Genomic DNA, 19,846 nt, shown 5'->3' on the forward strand with positions numbered 1-19,846 from the left:
GGCTGGGGATGTAGCTCCGTGGTAAATCAATCCTTGGTTAAATCCCCATTACACCCTCCCCCTACTCCACAAAAAAAGCAAATAAAAATTCTGCAAAGAGTAAGCCTTAATAAAATGCTTATGAAAAATAAAAATATAATATTCATATATATATTCATTCATTTGTTTGGCAATTACTACGATTCTTCTGTGTGCCAGGAATTATATGCTGGAGATGCCAAGATTAAATAACACTATTAATTGCATAGTTTAAAAGTGAAAACAAATGTAAACAAATATTGGCAACATTCTTTAACAAGTGCTTGAATGCAAGATATAGTGGTTATCCAAAAGGGAGGGGGTGGTCAACACTTCCTTGGGAATGTGTAGAAAGAATTAAGAGTATTTGAGACATTTGAGATTTATCTATAAGGATAAATAGGAATTCACTTACTGGACATGGGGAGGGGATAAAAGAGGATTCTTGTGTGAAAGGTATTTGACTACTGTCCTTTCCATCCAGATACTGGTGCTGGGAGATTTTTCCCTGGTCAAACTCTACACATCCACTCACCTACTACCCCAGGGATCACAAAATGACTAAGACATTAAAATTTGACCTGTTTCTTCACAATGTGGCTGCTTGATGAAGGTCAGCAGGAGATAGATGTCTTTTCTCTTGAAGAATCCACAGACAACATGCAGGCAGCCATTGATGGCAAGATTCTTAACAGCTACCTGTGCAGCTAGCCTGTCTCCTTACCACCAGTGACATGTGGTGGTCATCCAAGGCCACACAGCACCTGCAAGTATTAGTTTAATTCCTGCACAAAAAAACTGGGGTTAGAGAAGGACAGATGCTAATTTGTAGGCCTCATCTACTCTCCTCTCTCTTCTTTCTAAGCTGTATTCACTGTGTGCCATAACACTTACCCCCAAATAACCACCAGCACCACAGCATCAAGGGTGGGCAGAGTAGAAGTTCCCTCCTTATTTCCAAGCTGATTATTATAACAGATACTTTATATACTGCTTCCTTCAGAGTTGTCCTTCTGAATCTTAAGATCCTTTTCTTCTTTCTATAAAAGGCCAGGTCTTCCAAATTAAATACACATGCACACAAATATATATATATAATGTGGTAATGGTTAATTTGAATTGCTAACTTGATTGGATTAAGAAATGGTGCAGATTAAAGGCTTCTTGGTGTGTAGATGAGGGTGTGTCTTGGAATGACTGGCATGTGGGACAGCCAACTGAAATGGAGATCCTCCCTAAACATGGGCAGCAGCATCCAATAGATTGGAGGCTTGGATGGTATAAAAGTTGGAAGATCAATGAAGCAGCAGCAGATGCAAGCTGTATTCTTCTTGAACTGGTTCTTGACTGCTGCTGCAATCTCCTGAGGATATCAGACTCTTGCTTCTTCACTCTTCCAAAGCAGACTCTGCCAGTGATTTTCCAGGGAGTTTCCAGAAGCCCTCCTTCTTGGACTAGGGTAGCATCATTGATCCCTCTTGTTCTGAGGTGTCAGCATCTTGGACAACACAGCTACTTGTTCTTCCATATCTCCAGCCTGCAGCCAATCATTGTGGACACTGCAGCTTCTGGTCATGCAAGGCAATCTAATAAATCCCCTTTTGATAATCATATTTCCTGTTGATCCTATTCCTCTAAAGAACCCTGAATAATACAGTCTTCAGAACTACTGTTTGGGAACACCAAAAACCTTTCTGAGATGTCCAAAGTAAAACATTGTGTTGTTTCTTTCTCTAAATGCTTGTTATCCACAATTCTAATGCTCCTTAAAGTAATCAATGGCTTTGACCAATTTCCAACTGGAAATATTAATATTCCAAAATGATACCTCACTATATTTGGCAATGTACAAAAACAGGGGGAAAATGTGGAAGTAGACAATCTGATTGGAAAACTTGCATTATCTACTATATTTTGTAAGTTTAAAACAACCCTCAGGTGAGTGTTTTTGTCCCCCACATTATCAATGTAGTTGTTAAAATTCAGGTTGTGCCCAAGGTCACAGTGAGCTGGATTCAAATCAGAGTCTTCTGACTGCAAGTCTGGTGCATTTTTTTAAGTTTGATTTCTATAAAGAAACTAACCAGAATTAAAATAGCTCTAATTTACCAAGTAATAATGGCTAACATTTATCAATAGATGATTAGTCATCAGGCACTTTTCTATGTACTTTATATATTTAACTCTTATTATCCCAACAACAGCTTTATGAGGATGGTATTATCATTACACCAAGTGTCATTTGGGACTTATAGAACTTATGTAATTCTCCAAAGACCACAAAACACAAACTGTTTGAGCCTGAATATGTCTCACCTAATTCCCAAACCTATGCTCTTAATAATTATTTTACACTATGTTCACAGATAAAGAGAGTAAAATTTATTTTGTATCTAATAAACTTGCTTAAATCTCTTATTAATATAATAGATTACATTATATTTTCCTTTTACATGTGCTTTCTAAACTTTTTATTGTTTGGTCTGACAATATTTATAAATTTTTTCCTGTTAATTTTTTAAGGACACAACTTTTAGTTTTATCTTTTCTATCTATTTTCTACATTGTTAATTTCTGTTCTTTGTTGTATCATTTCCTTTCTTCTACTTTTTATGGATTTTATTTTCTACATTTTTACCTATATTTTAAAATGTATAATTTTAAATTTCTAATATAAAAATTTAAGCTCATAAGTTACTTAAAAGTATAACTTTGGCTTCTCCCTAAAATTTTTCATATATAGGATTTTTATTATCATTTGGTTAAAATGTTTAAAATTTTCATTCCAGAATCTTCCTTGGCTCATAGATTACACAGAGGTATGTTTATTCAATATTAAACATGTGAAGTTACTCCCCTCTTTTTCCTGTGTTTTGTTGGTTTTAGTTTCTGGCTTACATACACTGAAGCTAGAAAACATATGCATGATTTCAGCTCATTGACATTTGTTTAAATTTTCTTCATGGACCATTATATAGTCAATTTAACAAGTATTCTCTGTGTGTTTTAAAACAATGTGGAATTTTCAATTGTCTAACATATATATTATATATATCGAATTTTAATTATACTACTAATTTTTTCTGATTTTTAGATATCAATTATGAGGAAACGTTGTTAAACTCTTCCACTATTGTTGTAAAGTTGTACTATTCTCTTTATAATTTAATCATTTTGAGGATTGTTTCCTCTGGATTGGGGTTCATCGTATAGAATTGCCTTCAGTGTGGGTCTCCTGGTGACAAGCTCTCCGTTGTTTTCTTTTGAGGAACATCTTTATTGTATTGCCATTCTTGAAAGTTATTTTTATGAACACAGATTTGTAGTATAATAATGTTTTGCTCTCAGCATATTCCATCTCTCATCCTACTGCCTTCTCACTTCCATGGAAGCTGTTGGAATGAACACTATCCATCCAAATGTCATTTACATTTAATCTTTGCCTCTGTTTCTTATAGCATTTTGCTTTTCATCATGAATTTTTTTGTCCTACTTTAGATTTGTTGAGTTTCTTGTATTTGTGTTTTGGTATCTTTCATCACTTCTGGAAAATTCTTGTTTATTCAATATATTTTCAAATACTGAGGGCTCTCCTCTTTCCATTCTCTCTTTTTTGCTACTTCTGGACCTCTGATTTAATATGTGTTGGATCACTCTCTCTCCCATGTTTCCTCTTCTCTTTTTCATTTTTTTTTTAACTCATTGATAATCCAGGCTACATTCTTGATAGTTTCTCTTGACCTATCTTCAATTCATAGATTCTCTGTCAGTTGAGTCTAATCTACTCCAAAATTCCTATATTTAATTTTAAATTTTGATTATTATATTTCTCATTTTTATAAGTTTAGTTTTTTTCTGTGAATTACTTGTCATTTTTAAAGTTTCTGTTCTCTGAATATTTCAAATTTATATCTTATTTTTTAATCAACTAGAAATTCATATTTTATAATCTGTTGATAAACATCTGAAATCTTTGTGGATACTTCAGAGTCCTTATTTATGATGCCTAATTTCCTTGAACAATTCACAAAGAAATATGTGAAGAACTTATTCTCCTAGAAATTTATTTGTGGGGATTATTTAAGAACTGGAGTAAGGTAATGTGTGTGTGTATATATGATATAGGGATAGATATGATATCACACATATGTAAATATACACATGTATTCTGAAATAAGTTTCTGGACCATTTAGTACTCTGTTGGCTCTTCCCATGAGGGACTCATAACATACTGCTGCCCTTATCAAAGCACAGTGGTTCAGAAGAACTGCAGTTCTCTATTGCCTGAGAAGGAATAAGAAAATCTCTCTCATCAAAATGTGGAATTATGATTCCAAGAGTTTGGAGCTGAGAAGGCAATATATTTGCAGTCTTTATTTGGCCTGACCCATGGAATCATATAAATAAATAAATAAACAAACAAGCAAAATATATAGTTTAATTATATTTTTTAAACTATAGTCTGGTTTAAATGGTTTTCTGTCAGTAAACAGGACAATTAATCACCACTCTCAATGTTGTTATTTAGGCAAATTATATGCTTGCCTTACAAATAAAGGGCTTAATAAATGATTGTTTAGACATAAACTCTTGATGCGTAGAGTAAACAAACTATTTCTTTTCAGTTTGCACAGCTAAAAGACTCCTTTCTACTAATTCTATAATTGGAGCTGGTTTCTGGGTAAACCATCACACTATCACCTAGGTGTCTCTGTGACTAATTATTAAAATTAATCCAAGTACATGGTATTTGCCACCCTATACCATCTTCATTTTTTTCAAATGTGTGAAGTGGCACTATAAAGGCTTCATTTTATAACTAGAGATAATCTCTCTTCCATTATGGCTACAGAAAAATGAGTACATTTCCTCAAAACTGTTATGACAAATTGAATCACAAATTCAGTAAAACATCAGTTTTTCTCTCTTGATGAATTGTGACCATCTACTATAAGTCTTATTATCTGAATATTGGAATTTAATATTAAATCATGAGATTGTATTTGGCAAATCCTAGAATTGTTCACATAAGTTTCCTTATTTATTAAATGATTTATTCTCATAAAGATAGGAGTGAAATGGCATTTTCTGAAAAAGGTAAGTACTTGTGCTTTTTCTCTTGAGATGTGTAATGTAAGTACATTATACATTTGGTGAACTAGTGAGATCTTATCTCCAGATAAAATAAGTGCTAGGGATGTAGCCTAGCGTTAAATCAGTAAATTGTCCCTGGTACAAAATAACATCTATATCACTGAGTTTGTGTATTTTTACTCAATTCACAGTGGGCACTTTCTCATTTAAACTGTATGAATAAAATTTGGGAGCAAAAAGGCCTGAGCTCAATGACTTCAAACTAAAACTTATCTTGAACCTACCAAAGGAGGTCCTTGAATACTCATACAAGACTCGGAAACTGTAACTCTTCTTATTCTTTATTGTGAGTATCTCAATAGTGTGATAAAAAAAGGAGAGCATCAACCCAAAATTTATTTATAATTTTGACACAATTAAATGTGTTTCTTCTCATTCAAAAAAAATTTTAATTAAAAATTTGTTTTATTTCCCCAGAACATTCAGAAACTGCAAGAACTCACACTTTCCACTGCTGCTGCTTCCTGAGATCACCCATTGATTTCTTTTAAAGCAGCCTTCATTTGTAGATTCAGCATAGGGGCTCAGTGGAAATCCAGGCCTGGCCGGGAGCAGGATCCCTGGAAAGACAGAGAGCACACACCACAGCCCCTCTGCATTGCATTAGTTTCCATTCAAGTCTCCTGAAGCTGCCTTGAGCCTCTTTTCTCAAGGTCTGCTAGTTTTAATTCAAGGATATAGAAGTCAGTCTTAACCCTCAGAGCTGGTCTACAAACTTGTCAATCTATAACGAAATGAATCCCAAAATTGGAATTAAGCATTAAAAAAACATTCACTATCAGCTAACACTGATGGACCATCCAAGTACTTAATCAGTGAGTTGATGTCACTCACCAGGGAATACCCACTTTGGGTGTTATCAAACTCACATGTTGAGCTGCATGTGATGTAACTTCCACATTTCGAAGCATGTTCTTCGTGTTTCTTCATGCTAGACAGTTTTAGAAGCTTTGATCTAGGCTATCAAGAGTGGGCTAGGAGACAGGGAAAGCTTAATGAATACAAGTTGGAAAGAGCCCAGGACTAATATATTGTCCTGATTTCTATGCAGTTTCCTGATTCCCTGCATTGTGTGCCCTTGTTTGTTAAATCTGTGCACTAGGGCTATGTTGTGTGGAGTCGCAGCTTGGATGACATTCCACTGTAAACTGCTTCTTCAGAGCCTGCGGAGCTCTTTCCTTTCATCCAGCAGAGTGGAAATATCTTGCTGTATGTACTGCACTGATGTCCAAAAGAAAAGCCACACAGGGACATCTAGTGGCAATGGGAAATCACCGATCTGCTCAAAGGAGTTCAAGAATTTCCAGACCATGAGCTGCTTGGGTGCTTTAGATTCATTTTTTTGTACTTTATCTCACACCCTAGCAAATTACTTCCTACATTTGAAGAAAGACAGACAAGCGTCAGAGAAAACTGAAATAAAACTCTCATGCTGGCCAAAGAATCCACACCTAACAGTCCACTGTAGAGCAAAACAAAGCAGAGAGTGAGGGCAAGAGGCAAATTTTTCAGGCAAATGTGTACCCACAGGCAGGGGTACACATAGGAGACCTTCATTTTATGGGCAATTATTTCAATATTCTCCTTTTAGTTTACTGTAAAAGTGACCTGACCTGTGAGAGGTTAAATTAAAAAGATGCAAAACTCCAAAATAACCAAATACATTAAAAACAGCCCTCCAAACTTGCTGATCTATCAGTTAGCATCTGTAAAACTCATTTTAATGAGAGTTACTCATGAGTTTCTTAATAACACTCCTAAACCACATCAAAAGTAGCCCCCTAAGATTGTTCAACGAAGCTCTTCCAAGAGACCAGCTTCTCCTGAACTCTGATAGTAGGTAGGACTGAAGCTAAAATAGATAGAATTGCAATAGATTTTCGTTGTCTGAATCTGACTCTTTCACAGGCAGACAGATGTGCAAATAAGTAAGGTCTAAATTACCCCGTTAAAAAAAAAATCATGGATTTTATTTAAGAAAAAATATCCAAAGTCTACAACAACTGATTTTTGCTACTTCTATATGTGACGTCAAATATTTATATGCTACAACTTTTGCACCCAAATGTAGTTTTTAAGAAATTTTCTAACTGATGTGATTTCAAAGTACTCCTTTCAACCCTCCAACCCCCACTCCACCTAGTGACAAAAGAAAATTATTTATGTTTGTTTTTGTTTGGTACTAAGGATTTAACAAGGGATGCTTTACCACTAAGCCACATCCTCAGTCCTTTTTATTTTTTATTTTGAGACAGTGTATCACTAATTTACTGAAGAACACTCAATTGTCTAGGCTGACCTTGAACTTGTAACCCTCCTGCCTTCTGAGTAGCTGGGATTACAGGCATGTACCACCTCACACATCAAGAAAATTCTTAAGGGCTGGAGTTGTAGCTCAGTGATAGTGTGCTTACCTCACACATGTGGGGCACTGGGTTCAATCCTCAGCACCACATAAAAATAAATAAATAAAATATACCTTAAAAATATTTCAAAATAAAGAAAATTCTTAAGCTTGTCTATGCATGCTGCTAAATCTCCACTTGATTAGAATAGTCTATGGTAGTTAAATTCTTTCTGGAAACTACTTAATAGAAAAATTTCTCTGCTCCTCCTTCCCCAAGTCAAAATGGGGGTACAAGAGGAAGTTATTCTAAGGAGGTGAATTCTAATTCCTATGTTATAATTCTTCTCCTGGCTTCTGCTTTTCTGATGAGCTGTAACTAATTTCTCCTGGTCTCTGGCTTCAGCCTCGGCCTACATGAATCCCCTGTACCAAGAGCTTAGGTAAAGAAATCATATGGCCGCAGCATATTTAGTACATATTATCTCCCCATTCCTATCCATCCTCAGTTCCTTCTCTCTTCTCTAGCTCTGCGGCCCACATCCTTCTACTACCTCTGCTATGGCCCTCATGAGAGTCATCCCTCACTGCAGGGATCCCTGTGATGGGTCCACTGGTTCTCAGCTATTGGCTATCTCCTGCTGCCCACAGAAGCATGTCAGGACTCCAGAAAACTGTATGAAAGGAAGTCCAGAGAGATTTCAGAATCCTAACTTCTGTGTTTTACCCTTCCAAACGACCTGACACCAGTATTACATTCCTTTGGGCATCTCATATTGCACATGGATACCTTATGAGATGACTTCTCCCAGAGTTTGCTATGAAAAGTCTTCTAAGGCCTATCATAGGAAATTATCAGCAATTTAGTGGCTTAAAACAGAAATACATTCTCTTTTAGCTCTGGATCCCAAACACCTCAACATTCCAAGGGTGTTTATAAAAGATAGAAATGCTTTTTACAAACTCAATAGCTATCACACCTAAAAATATTTAAATAATTATTTAATATTCAATACTCATTCCTATTTCTTCAATTGCTTATCTTTTTTACTTTGTTTTTTGAATTAGAACTCAAACCACATCCATGCACTACAACCAAATGATGATAAATGTCTCGTTTCTTTTCATCTATAGATTTTTCTTTTCCTCTCCTTCTCTTTCCTCTCTCTGCAAGCTTTTGTTGAATAAATGAGCTTCATATACTTAAACTTTTCCTCAATCTGAATTTTTATGATTTGATTTTCATGGTGTATGTGTGTGTGTGTGTGTTTCCTTTTGATTTCTGGTAAATTTGTATTCAAAATTAGAGACTTATGCAGATTTTTGTTGGCTTTTTTATCCACACGACTTCATAGATTTTATTGTGTGCTTCATTCAGGAATAAATAACTTCTGGTTGTTTTTATTTTGTGATGTGAACAGCCATTGATAATCTTTGCTTAAATCCATTATCTCATTAGATGTTGAAAAGATAAATTATTTCTTCAACTATTAGTTGGTTTTCTTCTACACAGAGACATTTCTCTTTCATCAATCATTGCTTGTGCCAAGGTACAGTTTGCACAAGAAAGGTAAGAAAAAGGTTTGGACATTTTTGTCTATAAACAGTTTTCAAAAGTAATATCTTCCCTAACATCTTCAAAGAAGACTATATGTGTGTATGTATACACACATACACATATATAGTTTGTATATACTTGTATGGACATATTTTATGAACCCATGGATTCAGTGATACCTTACAATTTATTGACATGGGAGCTTATTCATTTAGGTTCAAGCCCTTTTGACATGGCACTATTAATCTTGAGTAGCATTATTATTGATGCTTATAACTTATATGGCAAGTTATACCAGGTTCATCTCATATTTCCTGCATCTGGCTACTAGTTCTTTTTAGTGGTGACTCCTATGTGTCTGTCTCCCCCTCCCCCGGCCCCATACACACAGCTAGCCTAATTCATACACACAGCTAGCCTAATTTTTTTAGATAAAACACATCAGTAATTCAAACTAATATTTCCAGTTCAAATTCAGGAATACTGAGTTTTTCCTTAACCTAATCAATTTCATATCTATCTCATTTCTGACATGCCCCAAACCTGGTTTTCAGTGACACTAAGATACCCAAATATTACTAATTTGTTTTATTCCACACTCCATTTACTACAGTCCCTGAATAATCTTGACACTACCACCAATGATATCATTCCTGGTGGAAGAAGGATTTGATTTTTTAAGTTTTTTTTTTCCATGAAGGATGTACAATAAAAAGTTATACTTTGAAGTCACAGTTCCTGAGGGAGGTTATGCCATCAAAAGAATCATATAGTTTTTGTTTATTTGTTTTATTTGAAATGTTTAAGAACTGCTTTTTGTATTTAATTTTATTTTATTATTATATAAAATATTTACATTTTCAAAAGCCATATTTTCAAAATAATTAAAATTAGTTTCTATATATTTCTCCCCTCATGATATTTTCTTCTTGCCTCTATAATTACCTATTTTTCTAAACTCATGGTTTGTCCTTGATTTTTGAAATATAAACACAAATACACACATACTTATCAGAATATGTACATATTCTTGTATTCTGGAGATTATTCCATAGGAAACACAATAACATATTGAGATTTTTCTCACTTTTGTAGATCCATAATAATCCATTGTATGAATTATCAGTTCTCTATCGGTGAATATTTTAATTATTTGCACTAGCTTGCTATTACAAAAAAGGCTCCAATGAATAGATTTGTTTGCAAATACTTTCAAATTTTTTGTCTAATGCTTCTCTGGGATGGATCTCTAGAAACAGGAATCTGTGTAATTTTTATTCTTCATATTTTGAAATACATATCAAAAAACTCTACACATAATGGTCATTGTTTTTGTTTTTGGCAAAGGAGTTTGGGGTGATGTTTGAATTAGCAGATTTAGAATTTGTGTGGCAGAGCAGTGAGAAGTCATGATGCTCCTAGTGGAACAATATGTTCTCTCTCCATAAAACAGTGATAAATTTAAATCCATCAAAGAAAGTAGGAGCAATTTTAAAAGCAATAACCATGACTATATTATATGTGTGCAATATAAAATCACCACCATGAGCATAAATGTCCCAGGAAAAAACAAAGATGTTAAATTAGACATCATCAGCTGTTTCTGAGTTTTCTGTTCATTTTCATTTGGCCATAGCATATTCTGCTCTCAGTTAATGTAAACTCCTTGGCATTGGGTATGAAGTGATTAAACATTAATGGTTTTAACTACCACTTCTGAGAAGTGAGTGATTTAATAGTGGAATGCTGGAAGTGTCATGATTTCTATATATCTACTCCAAGCAAAAAGAGACTTTTCCAGCCAAAGGGGCTTTAAAACTTCAATTTCCATCACAGTAACATCAAAAGTACTGATCTCAGAAAAAAGCTCAGCTACCAGGGAGAGCACACAGAAACTCAAGACATTCTGCTAAAAAGCTGTTTTCAAGGAAGAAAATTGGTAGTATCTAAATTGTTTTAACAATTGAGAAAATGCTTAAAAAATTACCAGGTAGTCCAGAATTTACCAGGATATATAAAGTGCATAATAACTTACAACAAAAATAAATAATTTGGTTTGAGGGTAAATACTGAAATAAAGTGACTTTCTTGGTCACTTTGATTAAATCCTGGTATCAGTAACAAAAAACTGAAGAAATTCAGTACCCTAGAGAAATCAGTAATTATATACTTTTTATTTGATTGTATATATTGGGGGTTAACAAACTTTGTAAATAGGCAGAGTAAATACTGTAGGATTTGAAAGACAGGAGACAAAGCTGAATGTGTTATATAGGTACCTATAAAACAAAACAAAAAATAAATGATCATGTAGTTTTTTTATGAAATTCAAAGGATAACAGTAATAATCGTGCACTTTTTTGGTAATTTGAGGAAACTAATGAGAAGAAAAATGGAATTTTTAATACAGGGAATAACATTTTGCTTAATTGAGGTTCTAGATTAGTATTCTTGGTCATCAAACTGACTGCAAATATTCATTAACAAACAGGCTTTTAACTTGTGGGCTATATACAAACATAGCCATCCAGATTTGGCCCACACACTATGGCAGACTGACCTTTGGCATAGCACATTTTCATTATAGTGTGAGGTCAGTCATTTCAACAAATCTTTTGCTTTCTTTCCAAGCCCCAACTTGAAATACCCCCTCTAGAATGCAAACTCTACAAAGGTAATTATATACTAAGCACCTTCAGCAGTGCCTGGCACACAAAAGGCCCTTAGTAAATTGTACCTTCATGAAAAAAATAGGCATGTCTTGCTATACAGATATTTGGACTAAGTTGAACCTGTCAAGGTCAAGATTTTGGGAGCCCAGAATGAATAAGACCAAGGAAAGCTATGTGATTGATTCATTTCTGGTCATTCTGTTTGTCCTACCATCAACCACCGGTACCAGTGACTGGTCTACTCCACTCATAGCATATTCAATTCTGAAGAGAAATTAATAGAAAAAAACCAATGCATTTACTTAACTTTTTTCTGAAAATTAACAAATGCTCATTTTGTTTTGGTGACATCTCATTAGTGATTCCGAGAGAATTTTAATTGTTAATCTAAGACATTGATAATTTTTAAAAAAATTCTATTTAATTCACAATCTCCGCTTTTTTTTTTCTTGGTACTAGGTATTGAACCAAGAGGTGCTTTGCCACTGAGCTACATCCCCAGCTCTTTTTATGTTTTGTTTTGAGATAGGGTTTTGCTGAGTTTCTTAGAACTTCAATAAGATGCTGAGGTTGGCCTCAAACTTGCAATTCTCCCACCTCAGCCTCCCAAATTACTGGTATTTCATGTGTGCACTACTGGATGGGGCTACAAATTCAGCTTTGACCTCATTAATAGAGGCTACAAGTTTTCTATTATTATTATTCTCACATGTTGATATTCATATTTTATCACTGGAGAAAGCATAGACAACACCTGCATCCAGAATAAACAGAATTTACAGAGTCTCCAGATGTTTCAAAAGTTTTCTAATTAAATATCTTCATTTTAAATGTAAAGTTATGAGAGAGCAGGAGAAGGTGACTTGTCTACTTCCCATGTATGTTGATGGCAAAACTGTTGTTAAAATTCTTGGATCATGCCTATTATATTATATTATATTATATTGTCAAAAAGTTATTTTAAAAAGGAAATTACATTTCATTAATTATCAGGTTTATAGATTGAGTAGCTCAAACAAAGATTTAACACAGCCCTTATTTTCATGATGAATACAACTCATAGAAGATAATATATAATTATTTCAGCAAATGCTACACAGTAACTTCATGTTTAGGCCAGTAATATTCTCTGGCTTACATTGAATATACCAATAGTTAGAAACAGATTAAATTTGATGAAACACTTGGTTAGGAGCAGGGTGCAGATGATAATTTCAAGAGAACAGACTGGGCACAGTTTGGGAACCAACTTGGTTATAGAGGCGATAAGGCTATCCAAATATTTGTTCCTTGTCCCATCTGTCTTCCTAAGGCAGCACATTGCAAATGAGAGGGAGAGGGCCAAGTTCACATAATCAGCACTGTATTGTTTTTTATTTAGTTATAACTATTACTATCTTTCTGAGCACATCACAATTATCATTAATTAAATAAAATAATGACCTTAGAATAAAGGCTATTGTAATTGCAGAATGTTATAATGCTTATAAAATGTTTTTACATGTGTCTGAATTTAACTTCATGATCACAAAGTGGGCATATGTGATTAATTGCATAAATAAAAGAATTTTTTTATTCTTTCATGTATCTACACCTTTGTGCAATGTGACTTTACAGTTGTTCTCACTGAGGAGTTGGAGTTCAGTTTACAGAGCTTGTTCTGAAGTCAACTATGTGACTTCCTTTGGGTAAAGTATTAATTTTGTCAGTTTAGAATTAATATAGGTGGGGCTTAAAGCAATGGCTTGTTGGTGGATGTGGATGCATGAAGACTCTTGATACGGGACTTACATAATTTCATTTCCTCCTTTGCTCCTTTGCCATCACCATGATAGTACACTGAGGCTAACCTACTGAAACAAGATTCAGCAAACTTTCTCTAGATATCCTTTGTTTTTTGGGCCATATGGTCTCTGTTGCCACTACTCATTTCTGCCATTGTAGTATGAAAGTAATCATAGAAAATATGAAAATAGCCGGGCATGGTGGTGCACACCAGTAATCCCAGTGGTTCAGGAAGCTGAGACCAAAGGATCATGTGTTCAAAGCCAGTCTCTGCAAATTAGTGAGGCACTTAGCAATTCATCAAGACCCTGTCTCTATTGGCGAGGATGTGGGGGAAAAGGTACACTCATACATTGCTGGTGGGACTGCAAATTGGTGCAGCCAATATGGAAAGCAGTATGCAGATTCCTTGGAAATCTGGGAATGGAACCACCATTTGACCCAGCTATCCCTCTTCTTGGTTTATACCCAAAAGACTTTAAAACAACATACTCCAGGGACACAGCCACATCAATGTTTAGAGCAGCACAATTTACAATAGCTAAACTGTGGAGCCAACCTAGATGCCCTTCAGTGGATGAATGGATAAAAAACATGTGGCTTAAATACACAATGGAATTTTACTCATCAATAAAAGAGAACAAATCATGGCATCTGCAGGTAAATGGATGGCGTTTAAGATAATGCTAAGTGAAGTTAGCCAATCCCAAAAAAACAAATGCTGAGTGTTTTCTCTGATATTAGGAGGCTGACTCATAGTGGGGTAGGGAGGGGGAGCATGGGAGGAATAGATGAATTCTAGATAGGGCAGAGGGGTGATAGGAAAAGGGAGGGGCAGGGGATTAGCAAGGATGGTGGAATGTGATAGACATCATTATCCAAAGTACATGTATGAAGACATGAATTGGTGTCAAGATACTTTATATACAACCAGAGATATGAAAAATTGTGCTGTATACATGTAATAAGAATTGTAATGCATTCCACTGCCATTTTTTTAAATCAATAAAAAAAGACCCTGTCTCTAATACAATATTTAAAAGGGGCAGGGATGTGGCTCAGTGGTTAAGCATTCCTGAGTTTATTTCCCAGTACCAAAAAAAGAAAAAGAAAATACCAAAATAGCCCAGCATGGTTGTGCTCCTGTAGTCTCACTACTTGGGAGGCTGAGGCAGAAGAATTGCTTAAGCCCAGAAGTCCAAGGCCAGCCTGGGCAGCATAACAAGACCCTGTCTCAAAATAAATAAATAAATAAAGACAAATGAGTACAGGTGTGTCCTAAGAAAGTGCTGTTATAAAAATACCCCATGGAGTGAATACGGCCCAAAGGCCATAGTTTGCTGAGCCCTATACTGGACCATGAAACATTGAGTATAGTTAAATCACCTCAGTAATCCTAGTTGAGATCTTTCTGAATCAATCAAACTTCAATCAATTTCCAGAAATGGGACAGACCTGACACAAATCCAGCAGAATTGCCTGCCCAGACCATAATGTGCGGAAGACATAGGTGTCAGCCCAGCCGTGATCAGCCCAACCCTGTAGAAATGTCAGCAAAGTCACTGAGTCACGGGATGGTGTGTCATGCAGAACTATCATAGCAATAGAGTATTAACTCAGTGGAAAAAGTATTAATTTTGTCAGTTTAGAGTTAAAGATGGGGCTTAAAGCAGCTAAATAACTTGGTCATATCTCAAGCAGCCAGAAAGTCTCAGGGCCACGACTCAGATACAGGTGTTATTCAAGTCTGGTATTTTATCACTTAAAAACTGCTTCAACCCTAAACTTCTGTCTTTATTTTGGGTAGTTTAATTTATACATCGATAGATATGTATGATTTAGTCTAAAACACAAAGAATTTTAGGTAGCTTTTAACTCCTCTGATTTCCCCTCTTAGATTTTGGCCCTTAAAAATCATGTTGCCCTGGCTTGAAGTTTGGAATATTTTCTTTGGGTTACTAATGCAGATGTCTTCATGATGTATCAGAGTCTGTATTGTCCTGGTTAGTATTTTCCAAAACTCCAGTAAAAAGAAATAACGTAAATGGCCTACTCTTGCACACAGCTCCTATCTCTCCATTTTACGGCTCACATTTTATGCAGGGCTGTCAGAGCTTTCTGAATTAAATGTGACTTAGGGCCTGCGCTTGCTGACTGAGGAGGCTCATAGGTCCTATAGCTCTTCCACAATCTTGTACTTGAGCTGTCAAGTATGAGAGATTGGTGCCAAATTCAAACCAACACAGCCCCTTCCCAGTAGTCTGCCTTCGACAACTCCTCCTTGTCAAATCCAACAGTTTACATAGAATATATAGTGAATAAAGTACCCTGAAAGGTACGAATGTAGAGGTGCTGCTTCAGCTGATAGCAGGAACACCTATCAGCTTCCCACAGGGCTGACATTTCAGGCTGGCAGGGGGGAGATGATCATAGGATTTTTGTGCTGCTGCTTCTGAATGGATCGTACGGACTCCCAAGGCAAATCACTGCACTTCTCACCATCTGCCTTCACGAAGAGTCAGTGGGATGCAACCATGTAACTCAAAAAAACTTTTTTTTTTTAATTTATAAAGTAGAGCCCTCAGGTGAATGGTTTATAGGACCCAAACAGGATTCCCTAGGAGTGTCCTCTCTATTAAATTTTAATGCTTTCGGTGCCAGAAACTCTGTGCCCTTCTCCTCACTACCTGGATAAACTTCTGGCCTTAAAATCATCAAACATTAAACCAAGAAGCCATAAGGTACTTGTTAGCAATGCTCAGGGAATCTTGAGAGGTCTGCTTAAAAAAGAGGGACCAAAGTTATACAATTACCCATTGATAGTTGACCTTCCAGCCAGCCACAACATTTGTATGTTGAGTCATTGACTTTCTGGTTAGTGTGACCCAAGAGATAGCCACTGCATCTTGATATGTTGAAAGAAAGAATGTTTCAGTCAGGAAAGAAGATAGCCCAGGAAACAGAAAGAGGAGGATACAAAAAGAGCCTTGGACCATGCTGTCCACAGTAGTAAAGGGTACATGTCATTAGACATGGCCACCCTGGTTCTGACTGCAAAGCTGTTCCAAGTGTGGAGGTGAACGTGGGGAGCTACAGCCAACTGACAATGAATATTTTTAGTCCCCTTCGTGGAAATCATCTCCATCTTGGAATGGATGTGTCAGACTATCTCAGCTCCATGCCATTTAAAGTTCAGTTCCTCTAACTCTCTGTAGACTAAATCCACACTCATCAAACACGTTTTTTTTTTTTTAAGTTAAGTTCATTCTTGTTAGTTATATATAACAGTAGGATTCATTTTGACATAATTATTAAAGCACAGAATATAATTTGTTCTAATTCGGTCCTTAGTCCTTTTCCTTTCCCTCCAATTCTTCTTCCCCCTCTTCCCTCCCCTCTACTGATCTTTCTGCTATTTATTTATAGTGCTTTTAATTCATGTTTTAGTACATGATGGTAAGATTCACTGTGATATATTCATATATGTACACAGGAAAGTTAGGTCAGATTTATTCCATTTTTCTTCCTTTATCCCATCCCTCCTCCCTCCCCATCAACCCCCTTCCTCTACTCCACTGATCTTTCTTCTGTTTTGATAGAATTCTGTCCCCTTTCCTTTTCCTTATTTTGGACTAGCGTCTGCATTTTGCACATAAGCTCACAAACAGCAATGAGCAGAGCACTGTGGTGTGGCATGACTCTGGTGTCTTTAACAGCGATTCTGCATAGAGTACCAACATGGATTCTCCTCTCTTATCACAATTTATCTGCCAGGGCAATTGACTACAGGAAAAAAAAAAGGGTCTAAACTCTGGAATTCAGAAAATCTGGCCATGGAACAAGTACAAGTGTGAGTTTCCCTGAAATTCCTGCCATTCTGAAACTCATTCCAGTCTCATTGATGTTTAAGTTCTTATGAGTCTGCCTCTTCACACCTGATCACATCTGCACCCTGAAAAGAGTAACTTTTTCATTCTTCAAAAATAGAGGGACTTGTCCACCTGATATTGATTGGACAAAATTTCCTCAACCTCATTAAAACCTCAGTCTTTCTATATACACGAAAATCTCATGATGGATCTCCATCTTTCAATGTGCCCAAGCCAAATATCAGACATTTCCAATAAGAAGATTCTACCTCATATAACATTATAAGAGAAAACAATAGGGCTTTGTACTATATAATGAAGATTTCATGTAATTTATATATACACATTTTTTATAAAACTTCTACCACTCTCCGTTTGAGAGTCTGAAACTTCCCCTCAGAACATCCATCATTGCCCTAGATAATTCCTCAGTAAGAGGTACAGAAAAATATCTTCTGATTTCAGTAGAAGGATCTTGATTTACTTATGATAGAGTTGGTTTGGGGCAGTTGAGAAGTGAGCAAGGCATGAATAAACAGAGATGGTATGTTTGAAGATGCAACAACATAACTTAATTACTGAGCATCCATAATGGTTAGTACTGGTTATGGTGGTGGAGGTGGTGGTGGTGTGTGTAAATGTATGTGTGTATTTCTGTGTATACAAATGCGGATGCACATCCAGATATAAATAAACCATAATATTTTATTTAAAAGAGGTCCAACTAAGGGGAAGAAATATGTTCTCTTTTGTATTAGTCATCTTTCCACCACTGTGCCAAAATACCCGAGACCAACAACTTAAAAGTAGGAAAGGTTTATTTTGTCTCACAGTTTCAAGATTTCAGTCCATGATCACTTGACCCTGTTGCTTTGGGCCTATGACAGCATAGCATATCATACTGTCATGATGTGCTTTTTCCCACTAGGCTCCACCTCTGAAAGTTTCCACTGCCTCTCAATAGCACCCCAGGCCCGTGACCAAGCCTTTTACACATAGACATTTGGGAGACATTCCAATGACAGCATCCTTCATAGGTAATGGTGCTAACCCAAGCTGTGCTATCCCCATGTCCCATCCCCTGTTAAAATCACCTACCAGATAAACTACTCTAAAGCCAGTGCTGTCATGTGGTTAGGTAGAGATTTCTTAGTAGAGCATGAACCAATGTTCTTCCCTTCCTGTCCCTCCTATATAAAAGCAGTTTCACTAATAAATCTCCCAACATCTAAAGATTCTCTTATGAGTGAAAAAATAGAAACTATTGTTGTTTAAAAAACATTTTTATTCAAACTTGGAAAGTTAAGTAGCTAGTCTCCAGGCTTTTTCCCCCTGAAGCATGCTCTGCATGTATAGTTTTAAAACTCTAAAATTTAAATGTTCTTTTATCCTAATAATTGTCTAGTAATGGATATCAAATATAGCTAATAATAATAATAGATAACCAATACAATAACCATAATCCATTCTGCTTCTGTTCCGAGAATCATTACCAGGGGAGTAGAAATTTTAAGAAAACAATGGAAACACTGACAAGGGTTAAATAAAGTTATTACTGAAAGCTCAGGAAAACTCAACTAAAAATGGGTCTTTATTATTAATAGATTGCTCTAGTGACACACAGAAAGAACACTTACCTGTGAGATACCATACTTTTTTCATATGCGTCAAATACATAAAAGCACATTACCTTGAACAAGTCATATAAAAAGCTTCAGGAAACTGTAGCTCAGACAAGGTAAGAGGGTTTTCCCAAATCCAGAGAACAGAAGAGAGAGAGTGTGTGTGTGTGTGTGTGTGTGTGTGTGTGTGTTTTCAAACCCAATCCTTGGATTTTAGATTTTTCATGTTAGAATTCATGTTCTTTTCCATTAATTACACCATGAAGATTTACTACAGTTCAGTCCACAGTATGCAGAGCTGCTTTTAACATTAGGAAAACAAGAGAAACCTTGTGAAGAAGTCTACACAGAAAACTGCCTAATAGGTTTTGTTTATAGACTTTAGAGTTGTTCAAACTATTAAAACTAAAATATTGCAGTAATTTTTCTCTTGTGTGACAAACCTAAATGAACATTTCACAACAGTCATTAAAGTACTACTTAAGAAATATGTATTTTAAATTGAGACTAATCAAGAGGTAGAAAGGAAAACAACTAACTTAAATTTAATGGCATGTATAGAAGAATATTGAGATTTAAAAGTTAACCCTCTGTTGTAAAAATTGAAATACACCTAGTTGCATTCAAGAGAAAAAAAATCTGCATTTATACAGATTAATGTGTTTATAGTTTATATATGCTGAATAAATTTTTATGCTTATTTACTTTATTGTAGAAATCAAATTAGGCATCACTGGGTACTAAACTCAGTGGGTAAAAATTATAAGGGGATATTATCCCTCATATGATTATAAAGACAAAAAGATATCTTTATAATAGACAA

At 35.6% G+C, this 19,846-nt stretch overlaps 1 long non-coding RNA gene across 1 annotated transcript in view; it reads right to left on the minus strand.

The window, feature by feature from the left end:
- Positions 1–7,107, minus strand: part of LOC139705028 (uncharacterized) — a 33,905-nt gene extending 26,798 nt beyond the window's left edge. Inside the window, exon 1 of the long non-coding RNA XR_011706926.1 lies at positions 5,617–7,107. This is a non-coding gene — a long non-coding RNA (uncharacterized lncRNA). The remainder of the gene's footprint in view (positions 1–5,616) is intronic.
- Between the last annotated feature and the right edge of the window lie 12,739 nt (positions 7,108–19,846).

This window comes from Marmota flaviventris, chromosome 3, assembly GCF_047511675.1.
Source record: "Marmota flaviventris isolate mMarFla1 chromosome 3, mMarFla1.hap1, whole genome shotgun sequence".
Taxonomy (NCBI): Eukaryota; Metazoa; Chordata; class Mammalia; order Rodentia; family Sciuridae; genus Marmota; species Marmota flaviventris.